The sequence below is a fragment of the Dermochelys coriacea genome, chromosome 4 (assembly GCF_009764565.3).
Source record: "Dermochelys coriacea isolate rDerCor1 chromosome 4, rDerCor1.pri.v4, whole genome shotgun sequence".
NCBI classification, from domain to species: Eukaryota; Metazoa; Chordata; order Testudines; family Dermochelyidae; genus Dermochelys; species Dermochelys coriacea.
Window position 1 is genome coordinate 133527016 of NC_050071.1, and position 14270 is coordinate 133541285.

Here is a 14270-nt window from a genome sequence, read left to right on the forward strand (position 1 = left end):
TGTGATTTCCTCCATGCCCTGCATGAGAAGGGATTTACAGAAAAATTAAAACAGAATATTTTGATTTCTCAGCTGTCCACCTTGAAGGGACTTATACATTTCACTTTCTCCCTGCAGGCCTAGAACAAAACTGATGAGTCTTCCAGCCAGCTGCCTGAATGCCCCATCTCCCCCCAGCCCAGCTGCCTAAAAAGTGGAGAGCCAGTGAGAGAAGGGAAGTGAGGAGGCTGAAAGCAGGGGCTGAAGAGAGTTGTTGGGGGGGTCACTCTTTTACTGCTGGCCTGGAAGGGTCTTATCAAGAGCCTGCTGGGAAGCCATCATTTGATTTTTTCCTAATGGGAATAAATGAAAAAAACAAACAACCAAAAAAACAAAACAAAACAAACAAAAAAACCCAGAATTTCAATTTCTCCTCTACCTCTTGAGCAGAAGGTGGAAAATCTCCCAAGTGAGTGAAAGTACACTCAGAACCTGGGGGTTGCTCCCCTCACTCCATGGTAAAGGTCACCAGGTATACAAGGAACAGAGGATAATTTGCACTTTTCTTCCAACTCAGATGTCACAGCAGCTGCTTTGTGGCTGTTCTGTCCTCTGAAGGAACACTCTGTCTCAGCAAGAGGAGAGAGGGGGAGAAAGAGAGATCTTACGCCACTATAATTACTTGAGCAAAAATAAACACACATATGGTGTGACATTTTCTTAATGCTCAGATCTTATTTAGTAGACGTATTAATTAAAATAAAAAAAGAAGAACCCAACAACCCATGAGGACATGATGAGCTATCTTGTGGAAATGCTGTTTTTATTTTTAAATGACATTGGAATTAATTTATTAAGTATTACAGTATGCACTTATATATGTTTGTTCAATGGCAGTGCTCTTCCTTCTTATTTATCTACTTATATATAGTGCTGGGTAAAGGGTTACATTCACCATGTAATAAGTGCCAACTCAAGGCTTTTATTCCACATATGCCCTCAAACTCTTACATTACATTTTGTCATATCTCAGAAAAGATCTGATTCAGTTTGAGGTGAAGGTCTAAGGGCCCTATTTTGAGGGCGTAAGTGGTGCATAGTCCTGTCCAGGGAGATGGACATTACCCATAATTCATACTGAAACTATTTTAAATTATGTTGTCCAGATCTTATGCCTTAAAATAAACCATCCTTGATGGGGAAGGCAATTTAGAAAAAGGCCTTTCCACTCAGAATGACACTACCCAGATAACTGCTCTAAATAAAAACTCCCACGAACCAAAAAAAAAACCCCTTCCATTTTTGGGGGAAAAAGCAAACTTTTAAAATGAAGTTAAGGGAATTAAACAAGCCAAAACCATTCCCCAAACAGTTTTTAACATCAAAAAGAGAGAAGTACCAGAGACTCCATGAACTTTGTTAATGACTTTGCTGTTGCTATTGATTACACATGGAAGAAATATACTATGGTGATGTATGGCAATATAAAACTCTTAGATAGATACAAGCAAAAACATCATTCAAATTCAAAATGAATCAAATCTCTTTTGAGGCTTGAAAAAGTTTGGTTAAATATGAGCCACATCTTCAGCGGGTGTAAATCAGCTAATTTATATGCCAATTCCTGTTTATACCTATCTGGATTTTTCATTATATTCCTTTATGTGCTTTCCTATCGAGCTGTAAAAGCACAATCCAAAAGATTATGATTAGATCTGGTTGAAAACTTTTCTGCAAAACTTTTTTCTGTCTGAAACTGTTTTGTAGAAATGTATTGGTTTTGATAAATATTTTGTTGGGAAGATTTCTTGGTTCCCAGGATGGAATTTCTTGGAACGATCACAGCGTAGCCAATAGCGTGGTGGTTAGGGCATCCACTAGAGATGTGGAAAAGCCGGGTTCATGTTACTGCTCTGAACATCTCTTTAGGATTTTTATATTAAAAAAAATCAAAAGGTCTTATTTTCATTCTATATAGGAAATCTCAACATCATCGTTTCCGAGCCAGCCCTAGTTATAACTAGAATTAACATAATGAAATACAGCATAGGATATTAGAGCATAAGCTTTTGTGAGCTACAGCTCACTTCCTCGGATGCATTTGGTGGAAAAAACAGAGGGGAGATTGATATAAACCCATTGTTTCATGTTCTCTGTGTGTGTATATCAATCTCCCCTCTGTTTTTTCCACCAAATGCATCCGATGAAGTGAGCTGTAGCTCACGAAAGCTTATGCTCAAATAAATGTGTTAGTCTCTAAGGTGCCACAAGTACTGCTTTTCTTTTTGCGAATACAGACTAACACGGCTGCTACTTTGAAACCTAGGATAGGATATATTAGGCTTAATATCAAGGACCATGTTTCAATTCTGATGCTGTGGAATAGCCTTCCACAGGAGAAAGTTAAACTACATCATTGGAAATATTTACTTTAATCTCCAGTATTGTTTGTTTTAGGTTAAAAATGGATTCAGGGTTGTAGCTTTAAAAGGTCAGCCTTTTAACACCAAACAAATCTCATTATTCCTTATGTATTTTGTAAAATCTCTGATCTAATTATTATTGCCAGACCAAAAGAAAGGGCATGTCATAAAAACTAGAGTCTGATGAAAAAATAGTAATTGTTTGGTGGATTTTTAAAAAAAAATCCCCCCAAATTTTTTCCATGACAAATTTTAGTTTTCAAGAAATGGAAAAATCTTTGATTTTTCAGATTTTATTTTTTCTCCCTTTCACCTCATTCTCTGTCACTTCTTTCCCAATTGTGCGCATCTTTAAGAGAGGGGAAATAACTGAAAAAGAGGGTTTTACAGTTTTTTTCAGAAAACAACCTAGAACATTTCAAATTAAATATAATTTCTTCTGCAAAGTTTTCTTTTAAAGACAATGCCATTTTTTAATGGAAAATAATTAAGAGAAAAACTTTGATCAGTTTTGGAAAAGCCATCATATAAATCATAAAGTGCATGTTTCCTGTAATTGCAGCAAATGTACCAGTGCTAAATATACATCAAACTGGGGATAAATTTAAATAAATTAGATGCTACAAGAACAGCTTTGTAAATATTCTGAATCACGGGCTGTTATTGTCTTCCTGTTGAAAGATCACTGGCAGATTTCTCATCCAACCTACAGTCACTTAGTCTTGTTACAGCTTTCAATCTATTCACTTATTGCGAAAACATCTGTTTTTAAACTGGCTCTTTTTATAAGATCAACTTTTCTTCCTTCTCTGAGAACCTCAAGCAAACAAAGTGCCTTAAAAGCTGTAAGTTTGGTTGAAAAAGTGAAGAATTTTTAATGAAACATTTTCTGTGAAGCAAAAATATTTCAATTTTATTTCCAGCTTACCATAGATTATTCTTTTCAAAAATTGGTTTAGTTTTGATTTAAATAGAAATTTTTCAGTTTGGAAGTTTTATCCCCATTCTCTCCTTTTGTTCTGTTTTTATCGATTGAAAAAAGTGTGTAGGAGGAAAACATGGGAGTGTTTTTGTTAATTATCTAAGACGCAATTTCTTTCCTAGGCTGCTTCTGGGGTGCTATAGCTTCACACTGTCCCTTATGGTTCAAAGAATTGTTATTGTAGTCTAGAGATGAGAAGGGTGAGGGGGGACATAAGTCTTCAAATATGCAAAAGGTTGTTATAAAAAGGACAGTGATCAGTTGTTCTCCATGTCCACTGATGGCAAAACAAGAAGAAATCAGCCTAAATTGCAGCAAGGGAGATTTAGGTTGGATAGGTAAAACTTGACCAGGAAAAGCAAGCAAATGATTGACAGACAGATGGGGGGGGGGGGATGGGGGCATTAAGGGCCAATCTGCAACTTCACTAATTATACCTTTAGGAGGGTCACTACGCTCCCTGCCCCAGCTTTCATATGCCAGGTATTTCATTGTCTCTAATATGGGTTACAGGACTCTAACCATGAACCAAACCACTTGGGATAGACTCCCTAGTCTATCCCATGCACTCATTTCTGTTGTGAAACCTCTCCCCCACCACCCTGTGTAAACACATGGCAGGGCAGGGGGCGAGTGACAGCAGTAACACAGCTGAGTGGGGGAATCTCAATATGTAAAAACATTAACTTCCTCTACCTCTATGAGCAGAAGGTTCATTGAAACAATCCTGGGTCTTGTTTACCTCTGGGAGCAGGCCCTCTTAGCCTTTTCCTGCAGTGGTCACTGACTGCAAGTTCCAGTGAGTCAGTAATCATAACAACATTATATCAACTTCAAATCCTATTGTTTCTATCCAAAATGTGCTACCAGGGGGCTGCGAGGAAGATAATAAAGCCCACTAGGCTACATGTCAATTTGCCCTAACAGGAAAAATTCCTTCCTAACACCTTAGAACAGATGATCGGTCGGATCCACACCATCATATGTGGCACAGCTCCCAATCTGCAACTAAGAGAGGGATGGGAAACAACTAACCAGAGATTTCAGAGTAGCAGCCGTGTTAGTCTGTATTCGCAAAAAGAAAAGGAGTACTTGTGGCACCTTAGAGACTAACAAATTTATTAGAGCATAAGCTTTCGTGAGCTACAGCTCACTTCATCGGATGCATTTGGTGGAAAAAACAGAGGAGAGATTTATATACACACACACAGAGAACATGAAACAATGGGTTTATCATACACACTGTAAGGAGAGTGATCACTTAAGATAAGCCATCACCAACAGCAGGGGGGGGAAGGAGGAAAACCTTTCATGGTGACAAGCAGGTAGGCTAATTCCAGCAGTTAACAAGAATATCAGAGGAACAGTGGGGGGTGGGGTGGGAGGGAGAAATACCATGGGGAAATAGTTTTACTTTGTGTAATGACTCATCCATTCCCAGTCTCTATTCAAGCCTAAGTTAATTGTATCCAGTTTGTAAATTAATTCCAATTCAGCAGTCTCTCGTTGGAGTCTGTTTTTGAAGCTTTTTTGTTGAAGTATAGCCACTCTTAGGTCTGTGATCGAGTGACCAGAGAGATTGAAGTGTTCTCCAACTGGTTTTTGAATGTTATAATTCTTGATGTCTGATTTGTGTCCATTCATTCTTTTACGTAGAGACTGTCCAGTTTGGCCAATGTACATGGCAGAGGGGCATTGCTGGCACATGATGGCATATATCACATTGGTAGATGCGCAGGTGAACGAGCCTCTGATAGTGTGGCTGATGTGATTAGGCCCTATGATGGTATCCCCTGAATAGATATGTGGACAGAGTTGGCAACGGGCTTTGTTGCAAGGATAGGTTCCTGGGTTAGTGGTTCTGTTGTGTGGTGTGTGGTTGCTGGTGAGTATTTGCTTCAGATTGGGGGGCTGTCTGTAAGCAAGGACTGGTCTGTCTCCCAAGATCTGAGAGAGCGATGGCTCGTCCTTCAGGATAGGTTGTAGATCCTTGATGATGCGTTGGAGGGGTTTTAGTTGGGGGCTGAAGGTGATGGCTAGTGGCGTTCTGTTGTTTTCTTTGTTGGGCCTGTCCTGTAGTAGGTGACTTCTGGGTACTCTTCTGGCTCTGTCAATCTGTTTCTTCACTTCAGCAGGTGGGTATTGTAGTTGTAGGAATGCATGATAGAGATCTTGTAGGTGTTTGTCTCTGTCTGAGGGGTTGGAGCAAATGCGGTTATATCGTAGCGCTTGGCTGTAGACAATGGATCGAGTGGTATGATCTGGATGAAAGCTAGAGGCATGTAGGTAGGAATAGCGGTCAGTAGGTTTCGTGTAGCTCACGAAAGCTTATGCTCTAATAAATTTGTTAGTCTCTAAGGTGCCACAAGTACTCCTTTTCTTTTAACTAACCAGAGAGTAAGAGGCTTTTGCAAAGCCCAGACTTAGATCAAATAGGCAAGGAGGAAAGAATACGGCAGCCAGTCAACTGGCCCCATCATCCTTTACGCAGACAATGGCTAAGCAGAGCGCCGAGTTGGGGAAGCCCGCCTCCCAGCCGTACTAGTGTTTGGACATCTCTCATCCCTGCTGTCCAGTCAAAGTACCTCCCCCACTAAAGACAGTAACAGGGTATTTCTAAGTACAAAGACAGTTAAGCACTGGAACAGATTACTCAGGGAAGTTCTGGAATCCCTGTCATTGGAGATTTTTAAGAATAGGTTAGAGGAATACCTGTCAGGGATGGTCTAGTTAGTTTTAATCCAGCCTCAGCATGGGGCAAGGGTCATGGACAAGGTGACCTCTTGAGGTCCCTTCCGGCCCTACATTCCTATGATTCTGTGCCAGAACCTGTGTAAAGCCTCTGTCTTTGAAATGAAACAGAGAAGAGAGTTTTATCCATATGGATTTTCTCCAAGAGAGATGGAGAGTCAAATAGCCTGAGAGACACAGGAAGGCTGTTCCTGGGGGAGTAGGAGGAGCGGGGAGGAGAAGGTTCTCTCACTGTAAACAGAGGGAGACTGTGTGAATGGATACAGAATTAGATAGGCAGTATTGGTTATTCTGGCCATTGAGTAGGGGGCCTGGAGCCCATGCTTCACTTATTCCCCCTCTGCCTGCTCCTGGGAGGGAACGAAGAGGCCAGTATCCTTGCTTATTCATTCACTTGATGTCCCAACTCCAGGCAGCCTGGAGAGATGCAAGATGGGTCCATGCTCATATGGAAACATAATCAGAGTCACAATCAAACTGTAAGTTAACTTTGGCTGAACCTAAAGCATGTGGTGAGTTCAGTGAGACTACTCATGTGTGTGGATCCGCAAGTGTGAGGATCCACCTCAGAGAGCTCAGTACCTTGCAGGCTTGAGCCTCTTTCCGACAAGCCTTCCACATGTGACACCATCATTATATTCAGTGGGGTGGACTTGTGAGATAAGGGCCTCACGCAGCAGGTGACTGCACTCATTCGTACTTATGCTGGTGTGTCTGCTTTCCTCATTGCAATTTTGCTTGGGGTCTCCCCTTTGAGATATCCCAGTGGTTGTATCACTAAGTGCCATCGGGACTCTTTCTTTTCTCCTTCACTGGCCCCAGCTGAATTACTTACTACTTCTCTTCTACCTCAAGTCTTTTTTTTTTAACTCAGTTTTATTTGTAGGTTAACTGGGGCTCCCTCTGGTGTGCAGTTTTAGCATAAACCAACAATTATTTGATACACAGGAAGATGCCTCTTTGAATTTCCAATAGAATTTTTAATATTTGAAAGCAGCCTGAGCAGTACTGATTGAAAATATGCTTTCAAGAGGCTTTTGTACTCTCCTTAGGAATCCAATATAATTTGTTCTTACTTTATTTAAAAATCAGATATAGAAATACATAGAATTTTTTTTAGATTAAATTAAAAGACTCTAAAATGGATGCTTAAAGGGATTTGGACCAATCTGGCTTTTTGGAGAAAATTCATATCAAAGCTGGAGATAAATCCAGATCCCTACATAATCAGTGGGTTGACTTCCATTTCACAGAATAGCCTTCGGATGATGGGGGAGGATTCTAAGTGGAAAATGTGTAGGAAGGATTGGAAATGTGGGTGGGGAGGAATCAATGAATGTACAAAATGTATGGAGCCAAAAATGTACTTGCTTTATTTTGGCCTGTAATTGAAATTCTTAGATGTATTGGAGGAGGAGGATTAGATGCATGTGATTTAAGACAGTTGGCTGACTCGGATGTTAGCCTGTTGCCATAGTAGTGCAAGTGACATGAATAAAAGAACCCCATGAAACTGGAAATTAGAAAGTAAAACTTTTTCTTAACTGGAACTCAGAGCTTGTATCTGATGCCCATAATTTAGTTTAAGAGGAAGGGTAGTGTTGTGGTTAAAACATCTGTGTGGTTCTCAGTCAGGATATCTGGGATCACCTCCTGACTTTGCTACAGTGCATGACCTTGGGCAAGTCACCTAGACCCTCTGTTCCTCACATTTTAAATGGGGATAATAATTGCTTTGTTTAGAGTGTAAACTCTTCAGGTTAGGGGTTTTCTCTTATGTATTTATACCATGCCTAACACAAGGGGGTCCTGATCTTGGATAAAAAAATATCTGTTATATAGAAAATCCAATCAAGAGGTAAAAAAAAAATACTATAGCTAAAAAAGAAATATTATTGTTCAGCCATCTAATGATGCAGTATCTCTAAAGACTGTCCCTTTATAAATGGGATACACATGTAAGGACTATCTGATTGACTTTAGATGATCTCTGAGATGGTTAAATTAAACTAGATACAGTTAGGGCTTATAATTTGATAGATCTTTTCAAATTTGGCATGAGTCTTTCCTACAACTCAACAATTGTCCAGTGAATTAGAGAATCATTACTACTTCAATCTCCCTCATCATCAATTAGCCATGTTATGAAGGAAGTTCACATGAACCACTGACCAACTCTTCTTCATAGTAATAAAGCCTGTTTGATTTAGGCTATCATTTCTAAAATTAAATGGGGAAACAGTTGGTGAACACATCACATAAACAAAGCTTACTGAAGTTTCCTAGTAGTGGTGAACAGAGTTTTAGTTCAGTACTTCAGGCAAAAGTAGGCAGAGCTCACATTCGCTTGTTTGCATTGATAATGAAGCTTTTAAGCACTGAAAAGTGGCACTTAATCTGAGGATTGAATACAAAATGGCAGCTTGGATATCCTGGGTCCCTGCAGGGAGATAACACTTTAAAAGTGGCAGCACTACACACTTGAATAAAGGAACAAAGCTATCTCTTGTGTTGTATGCATATGAAATAAAAAGTCCTCTAAGTCTCCTCCCCCAGAAAGCCCATTGCTGCAGCTGCATTTTCTGTGCTGCTGTGAGACATGCACCCACTTGTCCTCAGCTGAATAATGTACAATATGGAGTTTGCATTTTCCTAGTGTAAACATTCATTTGCCTTTGCTAAATAATTGTGAGACATCCACTGGAACAAAAGCAGAGTGGAGTGTATGGTGCTGCCCAAGAGGCTAGCACAGAGTATTACAAAGTCTTGCTTTGTTATTCAATACTATATGTACATAGGTCCTAATCCAGCAAAGCGCTTAAGCATGTGCTTAACTAGCAGACCTAGCTAGTCAGGCTTAGAGGACCTTACATCTTAGAGTACTACAGCTGTTTTACCTCTCACTTCCAGAGCAACTCCATATGTCCGAGTGCTGTCGCAGGGGTCTTCTCAGTCTAACGCCCCTTTAGTCATTCTGATGTCACAATGGTCTGGCATTGCATGGGGCCTACTCCTCTGGCCAGGTCATTATTCAGTCCATTCTCTTTCCAGGGTTGATGAAAAAGTCCCAAATAGGAAACCACAAAATCTAATGGCTTTGGAGTTGGTCCTCAACTCCTGTTTGGGACCTGTGATAGTTGGCCTCCTCTCTTCCTGATGCCTGTACCTTCCATCTTGGACTGGGAGCTGAAGCCTACCTTCTCCTCTAGGCTGTAGCCCAATGACCATGTTTAGGTAGCTAAGGAGCATTCCATCAATCTCTTCATTTTCCTTTGACTGCTCCTACCTTTGTCAACATCTTTCCCCAGGTCTCTGGGTACTACTATGCCTGTCTGTCATCTATGGTTCCTCACCCCTTCTTTTTTTGCCAGCTACAGAGGTTCCTCCTCAAAGTCACCTCCTGACTTTCTCACAGCAGGTGGGCAGTGGTGGATGACCCTCTCGGTCTCTTCCTTGAAGATCTCATTGATCTAGCTGAGCATGCTTTACAATTCCCTGGCACCTCTTCTCACCAGGTAAAGTATGTTTCCCTGGTCAACTCCCTTGACTTTCTTTGAGAAGGTCAATTCATATGACTCCTGGCATTTTCTTGTACCCTCAGGCAATATGAAAAGCTTCCTTAACTATGTACATTCTGCTAACCTGTCCAAGATCATAAGAAAGGAAATCAACAGAGGGATTTTTTTTCTATGAGCCCCCAGAAAGCAGATCTATAACCAAACTTCAAAAATCCAAGGCATTTGTTCTTTTTTTCAACATGCCAAGTGTAGGGGATGGGATCTGATGCTGACTTCAGCATGGATAAACCAAGCTCTAGTAGACAGAAGTCAATGGACAAGATAAGACATCAAAAAAATCCTAAATGAGCTGAAAATGCTGAAATTGGATCCTCTGTAGAAAGTCTCCATGAAAGAAAACTTGAGACATGAACAAAAAAGAAAAGATAACCAAGTTAGAGTGGAGCCTGAGGAAGGAATCAGCATCAAGTAACACTTGCCTGGGATACCTGAATTGCAAAAGAAAAGGTAGTTATGTAATATAGGAAGATAGGAATTGCCAGGCTGGATGGTCAATCTAATCCAGTGCCCTGTCTTTGACAGTGGCCAGCTTCAGAAGAAGGTGAAAGAAAACCCTTGATTAGGAAGATTTGGAATAATATGTCCCTCCATGAGGGTCTCATCCTGATCCCCGCTAATTAAATTCTTGGTTAAGACCTGATATATGAGCCCTTATATCCTACCCTTTCCCCTAATTTGGGATAGATTGAACCCCAGGGCAGCTAGTATTTCTCCAGTGCATCCCTTTCCCCCTTGTCCAGAAGTGACTAAAAAGTCACAATCTAGCCCAATATTAGACTTTCTATTTTGTTAACAAGACCTAAATTTCAAACCTCGCTACTTGACTTTATTTTTCTAAACAGATAAATGTGTGACTAATTGTTAGCACTTCCTGATTTTTCCTTGGTCTAAACACCTTGAGGTCTGCCATGTTATTCCTCTCTCCAGAGCATAGATTCTGTTTCCTTTGAGAAAAATCTGAGCGTTTGTTTAATTATATAAAATTTTATCATAAAGGTAAAGAAGTTTCAGATGACAGGAATGGGGGAAAAAAACCCACCATTACGGCAGGCATCAAAGGCTCAGTTGCATTTTAATTAACTCCAAACAGTTTATGAAGGCAAGCCAATTTGTCTGTGTGGGCCATGCCTCGTTTCCGTAATACATCTTTTGTGGCAGATAGCAGGTCAGTTTTATTTTAATTAACTGTGGGTAGCTAAAAAGACAGAGATTTCAATGTCTTTCACCATCTCTAATCCTAACATCTTTTTTGGCTGGATTGAAATAATAACTGTGCACTTTTAAATTCTGTTAATCAATTAAAAACCAAAGGAAAAAAAATGATCCCCACTTTCAGCCTACGAAGAGCATATTGTTCCCTTTTAGGACATGTTTCAAAATGCTCTCAGTTAAATTAAAAATGGTTGAATACGATTCACCAAAATGCAATTAATTTCAAATTAAGTGGATTTTCTTTCCTCCTTGTTCTTACTCTTGCAGCATTTGAGAAACATGCCCTGTGCAATCAGTGTCAGTTAGGACAAAGAATAGAATATTCTGACTTGCAGAGAATGGATATTAATGGACAGGAAAGAAGATGGATGCATAAAATGAGGCAGTTGGGGGGAAATATCTCTAAATAGCTGACTATTTTCTATTGGTGTTATTTTATTTACTGAGTTATTTGGCAACCAAGCATGAGATTTGTAAACTTGTTGGGGCAGGGACCATCTTTTTCTTCTTCAGCACAGTGGGGAACTGATGTATGACTATGACTCCTAGGCACTACTGCAATACACGTAATAAGTCTATGCTTTACAGCCATAAAATTGGATAGGGAGGGCTCTGAGTTACTATGGAGAATTCTTTCGCAGGTGTCTGGCTAGTGGATCTAGCCCACATGTTCAGGGGCTAACTGATCACTGTATTTGGGGTCTGTCAAGATTGCTTCCCCACTCTGAACTCTAGGGTACAGATGTGGGGAACTGCATGAAAGACCCCCTAAGCTTATTCTTACCAGCTTACGTTAAAAAAACTTCTTCAAGGTACAAACTTTGCCTTGTCCTTGAACCCTATGCTGCCACCACCAAGCGTGTTAAACAAAGAACAGGGAAAGAGCCCACTTGGAGATGTCTTCCCCCAAAATATCCCCCCAAGCCCTACACCCCCTTTCCCAGGGAAGGCTTGATAAAAATCCTCACCAATTTGTACAGGTGAACACAGACCCAAACCCTTGGATCTTAAGAACAATGAAAAAATCAGGTTTTTAAAAGAAGAATTTTTAATTAAAGAAAAGGTAAAAGAATCACCTCTGTGAAATCAGGATGATAAATACCTTACAGTGTAATCAGATGCAAAACAGAGAATCCCTCTAGGCAAAACCTTAAGTTACAAAAAGACACAAAAACAGGAATATACATTCCATTCAGCACAGCCTATTTTACCAGCCATTTAACAAAAGGAAATGTAATGCATTTCTAGCTAGATTACTTACTAACCTTTTAGAGGAGTTCTGAGCTGCATTCCAGATCTGTTCCCGGTAAAAGCATCACACAGACAGACATACCCTTTGTTTCCCCCCTCCAGTTTTGAAAGTATCTTGTCTTCTCATTGGTCATTTTGGTCAGGTGCCAGCAAGGTTATTTTTAGCTTCTTAACCCTTTACAGGTAAAGGGTTTTGCCTCTGGCCAGGAGGGATTTTATTGCACTGTATACAGAAAAGTGGTTACCCTTCCCTTTATATTTATGACAGGGACAGGAAGGAATTTTCACCCAGATCAGATTGGCAGAAGCCCTGGGGTTTTTTCACCTTCCTCTGCATCATGGGGTCGGGTCACTTACTTGTTTGAACTAGAGTAAATTATGGCTTCTCTGTAACTTGAAGTCTTTAAATCAAGATTCAAGGATTTCAGTAACTCAGCCAGAGGATATTGGCAAGCTGCAAGAGTTGCTGGGTGAGGTTCTGTGGCCTGCTATATGCAGGAGGTCAGACAAGTTTAGTGGTTCTCAAACTTTTGTGCTGGTGACCTCTTTCACATAACAAGCCTCTGAGTGCCCCCCCCCTTATAAATATATTTAAAAGTGTTTTTAATTTAACACCATTATAAATGCTGGAGGCAAAGCGGGATTTGGGATGGAGCCTGACAGCTCGCGACCCCGCCCCCATGTAATAATCTCATGACTCCCTCAGTGGTCCCAACTCCCAGTTTGAGAACCCCTGGATTAGATGATCGTGATGGTCCCATCTGGCCTTAAAGTCTGAGTCTGACGTCCCTGACCCAAAGATCTCGTAACCTAATCACACAACTATGTCATTAAGCCAAAGGGCTATATAGGGGGTAATGCTTCCCAGGGCCCCAAACACAGAGTCTTATGGTGGCCTCAACTGAGCAAAGCAATGGGATTCAAACGTGTGCTTTTATGGTTTGCTGAATGTAAAAATAATGCATCCTTGGCTTTGGTGCCCCAAAATAGTTGCATTGCTCAATGTTCTCACAGCATTTTTGTCTGAGCAGTGTTAAGTTCATGAAATCATATGATTAGAGCTGGATAAACTGATTGTTTTTGTTTGCTTGCAATTCATAATGTCAATGACTACTCACTGGGTTAGAGTGAATGGGAGGAAGAGGATAACCTGGTGGTTAGGTTGCTCACCTGAGATGTGGAAGACTCAAGTCTCTGCTTTAATGACTGTTTAATTAGCTATAAAAAATGGAATAACTTCATCAGGAGAGACTGCAATATTCTGTATCAGAATATCCCATAGATAAATGGGCAAGGGGCTCTCCTGCAATGCAACTCCAATCTCTTCTTTACCTCAGGCATAGGGTGAAATTGATCCCAGGTCTCCCACATCTCATGTCAGTGTCCTAAGTATTGGCCTGAAAGTTGTAGGGGTGGCAACTCTCCTCTGGTCATTTTGTGAATGGCATCTAAATCTGGGGGCGGCGGGGCGGAATTGTTTGGACTAAACTATTTGGGGAATGGCTTCAGGTTAACCATAACTGTATTTTTTGGTGAATAAATTCTTCCTCTGAAAGTGTTCACCCAGCTGGACATATGACAGAACCCATTATCACAAGGCCTCCAGTTTGAGGGCCCAAAGTTCTTGCAAAGTTCTCAGTGTCCTCAACTCCCATTGACTCTTCTTGAGCCTGAAAAACTAGAGCCCAATTCCAGCAGGTGCCAAGTTGTAAGTAGCCTCAACTCCTGTTGAATCAATAGATTAACACCGCACAGGATTTGGCCCCATTTTTGCAGACTCATTGCTGGTAATGTACAACTTGCTGATGTATATATATAGCATTAAGTCAAGTTGTATATATTGCCATACAAGGATTATCTTATTGGCTTTCATTATTCGCATGTACAGCTTCCTTCCCCATTCTGTTTGAATCTTGAGCCCTTTGTCTTCAAGTGTTACCTGTCAATTTCAATGCATGTCTTTTTTCCCCTTTAAATTTGCACTTTACTGTTATACCCAAACATATTTTTGTTCCAAATAGGGCTGTCAATTAATCGCAGTTAACTCATGTGATTAATTCAAAAAATTAATCGATTAAAAAAATTAATGGTGAT